The following is a 6,006-nucleotide window of genomic DNA, read 5'->3' on the forward strand; positions in this document are numbered from 1 at the left end:
AGTAGACACCAGTCAGGACGATGTATCTAAATGGATAAATGTACTGTGTAAAAAAAGGTTAAAGATCATTTCCATTACGAGTACATTGTCTTAGCCCTTTAAAATAATTTTTCTGGCGCCCGGAAATGTAAAAAGAACTTACTTTATTACTCTACTAAGAATTACATATATTTAGAGTGGGCAATTTTTGAACTGGACCAAATAAAAAAGGCTTAAGATTAAAAACGTATTATTACAGTATGCACATGCGTTGTAACTTCAAGAAGTGACACGTTTCCAATGATACATTATCTCAGAAACCGAAGTGTTGCTTAGTATTTTTCCTTAAGAAATTCTTTTAGTAAACAAAAAAGTCATTGCAGTATCGTTCATAAGCATATTATTAAAAACTCAAATCTTTTAACCGTTTTTCATTATAAGGTGTCTAGAAAATCTTATTCAAACCACTCCTCTTGTAAAACAAGATTTTTTCTATTTGCTTTGTTTCAGAAAGGGTACCTTAAAAGACTGCGAATAAAACAAGTCTTTAAACATTTTAAATCAATATTACAACCAAAAACCAATTGTGCCACCTTAAACGCCTGTTATGTGATGCAGAAATTGGGCAGGATGAAGGCGTCAGAGCAGATGTTATCAGCAAGGCCCTAGGCCCTGCGCGGCGATATAGTGTTCTGCTCTCTTGTAATTAAGCAAGCCCAATAAGGACAAGAACCTTCACATCCTCGAGGTGACATGACTCACCTTCCTTTTCTCCTCCAGCTTCACACTGACCTTGAACTGGAAACCTTTCCTCGACCCTTGTTTGGTGAAAGCCTGCCTTGTATATATTTAAGTAGGCGCTCTGTGCCCTTATAGATCGTCGTTACTATGTAAAAATGGTCACGAGTTTTTTTTATCGTAGGTGATCTTTGATGTTAAGGTGGTGCAATAAATTTTGGGCTTGGAAAATATTTTAAATATTAATTTAAGACAACTTTCTTTTATACATAAAAAGTAACCACGATTATTGTTTGCTCCAAGTGAAGTTACATGCATTCAAAACAAACATTTAGATAATCATGTCAGAAAACCGGCTGATGACAATGCCTACACAACCTATAGATTCTGGGAGTGAGATGTTTTTTTCTGATTTTTTTATTTTCAAGAACACCATGTAGATAATTTAGTGTTCTTGTTTATATTTAAGTTAAATATAATTTCCTTAAGTCATAAATGAGTACAAATATTTCACTCCCTGAAGCTATATCTAACACAAATTCTGTAAAAATGTCTCATTTTAAATTTTATCAAAGGTTTTAAACTTTGCGAATGGTCTAAAGGTTTTAGATTCTTTTGTATAAAAGGATAAAAGCTATGAATTTAACATGAAAAAAAAAATATTTTCGAGGTCGAAATTCGATTGTACTACCTTAAAGCCGTAGGCGAAAACCAAATTTGGTAAATGATAATAGAACGACATGTATGAGATTGAATATTTCAATATGCTTGAGAAAGATAACAAAGGCTTTTTGACAAAGTAAAAAAGTAAAATGGACTAGAAACGGAAATTAACCGAACTGTAGACCAGGACATACGTTGAATATTTCCAACAGTTTATCACAAAGTACCTAGCTTATCGTTATCAAACCTAAGATGTAAACGGCGGTTTACAATCAAGTACACAGACGTTATCACCGTCATGACCTTGCTTTGAATAGAGAATTCACGGGAGTTGCAAGTGGGTGTTATTGTTTAGGTCACATTCACAGACTGCACAATAGAATGAGATCATCGATTACAATGAATAGCACTTTACAGGTGTTCAGACTCAAGATCACTTTGAATAAAACGAGGTGATTATATTGGGCTTTGAATAAAATTGGAGAACACATTATATGATTTGTCAAATACAACGAATAGTAAAATAGAGAGAACGAAACAGGCAGTAAGTCTTTGTATGCATACGTTATCAAAAGAAAAAAATACTTTTCTTAAAAAAATTATAAACTAATTTAACTTAAAAAAAACGTGTATTGTTTTCCTTGGACACGCTTTTTCAACTTTAGAGTCTAATACTTCGTCACTTTACCAAAACTAAGAATATTAAAAATAACAAAAAATAGAAGAATATAAGTTTAGAAACACATTAAATAGTTTCGGAATAACAATGACATATTATCTAGTAAATAAAACGTAACTTTTCCTAAGCACCAAGTAAGACTTAAATATTTTTTTATTAATTAACTATGCTTAAGATTTAATCCAACTGGTGATTTTTTATGTTGGCTTGTTCATATTTTCCGTTAAGTTGGCGCAATCTTTATTTTCATAATTTTGAAACTTCTTCATGCCAATTAGAGAGAAATATGTTGTGTGTAGCACAGCATTTGCAGACACGGGTCTAAATAAAGTTTAATGTTGAACATCGACACTACAATGTTCATACTTAGCCTAAGTGATGTTGATGTTTCTCCAACGTAGTCTTTAGGGCAATGTTGACAATATAATTATATAGGATGAGTTAGGAGAGTTATGTATGATTCACAATATAAACGGTACGAGTGACTTGGTGGATTTCTTAAGTGTAAGGAGATAATGTAAAAGCTTTCACTATTAAATAATTTAGTAGTCTAGAATAAACCAGAACATATATTCATTACCAATATAAATTTATTACGTGACGGCAATTTATTTTGCCTAGTATAAAATCTTTATGATTTGCCTCTTATCACTGAAATTTTGCTTGCATAGATATTTGTCATCCAGTTACAATTTTTACAGAAATGTATATATTTTTAATTAGTACAGTGAACTGACAATGTAAATAAACAAGATTTATGCTATTCTTAAAAGGTATTTTGTCAAGTCTCACTTTTAAGAAGAATGTATGGATTAGTAATTCGAACATTTAAGGTTCCCAAGTTCCCAAAGTCGAAAAAACTGTTGCGTTATTGGTTAAGAAGTTAGTCACCAATTGTAATTGGACGAACGATTAAAATACTTCACAAGATGAACTTTGCAGTGGGTTTGTCACCGTTTACAACAGTTTGTTGTGTCATAGGTGATGTCATCTCCACCCACCAGTTCACGTCAGCTGATTTGGTCATCACAAATGAATAGATCAGCTGTCCGTCCATATACTGCGCCAAACAGGTTCGATCCGCTAGACCTTCCACTTCCACAGAAGCGGCAGAAGCATTTATGCTCAAACCTGATCGCCTCAATTACAGTGATATGAGTGACAGCCGCTTACTCAAGTAACAGGTTTTGCACATCGTGCAAGTATTTAGCATTAATGTATTCCCTTGTTTGTCTTGTTTTTCTAGCTTCATGGATGTGTGTTCACGGTTTGCTGTCACATTAAAATTACAATATCAACTGTTTTGAACACTTAAAGAAGAGTTCAAAGTAATAATAATTTTAATAATTATAATAATCCCAAATATGTCTCATATCTAAATTTGGGGATTTTCAATTTACTGTGCACGTAGTTCTTACTGTATTTATTTATAAAAATTGTATTATTTACTTGTACTCTAGTATAAGACATTAAATTTTAGTTCAGTTTTTATTATATTAAGTTTTGTGTTGTAATTTAAATAGTATAATGTATAATGTGTTGTTATTCTTATAATCCCAACTGATTTTTGGTATTGCGAACATTTTGTTTTTGGTGGTTTCTTGAGGTGCAAACTACTCGTATATACGCACGTTAGACAGTATAAGTTATTAAATAAATATCTATATCGTACAAACTTAAGAGACTTGTGTTTCATACAGAACATTGTCCTTTTGTTCTTGCCTTTAATAAAAACAAGGGGTATAGACAAGAGATGAGCCGTCTGAGACGTAGTAAACAGAATGATTAAATGATAAAAAAAGATACATTTGTGCGAAATGCTATTAGATAGATAAATAATCTACTTCTATGTAAACCAAATTACAATATAGTAAGATAGAACATTAGTTTATATTAATGATTTAAATATACTTTACGCACAAATATAATGTACGTGTGGTGAAAATCTTGAAATCTTTTTAGAGTTTGATGAATTCCACTCTTAACGTCATACATTTTTTAGTGTCACAGATTGTACCCAAACTCCTTTAAAGCTAATTCGATTAAAAACAAGCTCACAATATTTAATGGAATTTAAATTTACCTACATTCAAATTTCCTTGTCACTAAATATCTGTGCACTCTGTTGTAACATAATACAGTGGCAGAATTCTGCCATCTGTCACATGGCAGAAATTTTTTGGTAAATTTTTGACCTTCCATCTAGTCTGTGCCACCGCTTGTGGATCTATGACTATTGTTAAGGCACTGACGTGAACTTCAGAATGAAAATAATGACAACACACCTCTAGCATGTGTATCCGATCATTTAGTTCCTTCATCCATCACACATGCTGGCCATTAGAGACCATAAGCAGGAGCCTAAGATCTCCAAAATCTGCAGCCTGAGTATTCAGGCTGCAGCAGCATTCGTACTCTTTGAATCCTTGCTGTAACAATGACAATTTGTTGGGATTTGTAACATGTATACCTTCAAAAGAACCTTCGTTCTGCAGGACTATAGTTTTCAAAACATCTGGAAGCTGGAAAGTCAAGAGCCTTAGGTTGGACTCTCTGTCAGACTACTTCTTGATTTCATCTTCACTTTTAATCTTTCTTTCAAACTCCTAGAACATAGTCTTAACTTTATTTATAGATTTTCGTAACTTGGATCATAACTGCATCTCAATATAGAACATAGTGACCCATTTTAATGGGTTTTAAAGTAAACACATTTTAAAATTTCCTTTATGTTTGAGCTCATTATGAAGTACTTATATTTAACAAAAACATTTTAATCTGGTGGTAAATAAACAGTCTATTCATGAGTTAATAGTAATGAGTTAATAGCTTTTTACAAGCGATAACACATATCTGATCAAAAGTATATTTAAAGAGGTAAGTTAAATTTATCATTGCATTACCTTTATTCGTAATATTTGTGTTTGTAATTATTTATTAAGGATTATTTTTAAACTATTTGTTTATTAGTGATCTAAAATCCATTTCGTATATAAATCTTATCGCTTCAAATCCTTTGAAAAGCTGGAGATTGGCCTTGAAACCTTATAGACAAAGCAGGAAGTCTGTGGCGGCTTACAAGGGGGAGTTTGAGCTTAACTGCTGTACTGACAAATAATGACAACATCCTCCCACAAGGCGCTCTATTAGCAATCATTGCACCTCACTTACTGTTGAGTATTACACTAGATACACTATTACATCACCACCCAACAGCATCCCATACACCATTTCTATTCTCTTCACAAGCTCCAGATTGGCCTTGATACCTTATAGACAAAGCAGGAAGTCTGTGGCGGCTTACGAGAGGGAGTTTGAGCTTAACTGCTGTACTGACAATATTAGCAATCTCTATTAGCAATCATTGCACCTCACTTACTGTTGAGTATTACACTAGATACACTATTACATCACCACCCAACAGCATCCCATACACCATTTCTATTCTCTTCACAAGCTCCAGATTGGCCTTGATACCTTATAGACAAAGCAGGAAGTCTGTGGCGGCTTACGAGAGGGAGTTTGAGCTTAACTGCTGTACTGACAATATTAGCAATCTCTATTAGCAATCATTGCACCTCACTTACTGTTGAGCATTATACTAGATACACCATTACGTTATAACCATATATCTCATACATTATGTCAGTCGTTTATATAGGTGACCTTTACATTATGATTTCGTAATGATGATCCACGTAACCCACAATCTGGAATCAGTTTTTTAATTATCGTAATATTACATAATCAATAACATAAATTAGTGCAGGCAACATTGTTAGTTTTATTACAATTTAAGTGATAAGTCTAATATTAATCTAGAGTATTCTGCATATTCATATTTTGTAATATGTTTTGTTAGTTTGGCATTTGTAGAAGACATTCTAATGTCCTTCATTGGAATTAATTCGTGAGATTAAATTCATAAAATAGAATATAATAAGAAT

Source organism: Homalodisca vitripennis, chromosome 4, assembly GCF_021130785.1.
Source record: "Homalodisca vitripennis isolate AUS2020 chromosome 4, UT_GWSS_2.1, whole genome shotgun sequence".
Taxonomy (NCBI): Eukaryota; Metazoa; Arthropoda; class Insecta; order Hemiptera; family Cicadellidae; genus Homalodisca; species Homalodisca vitripennis.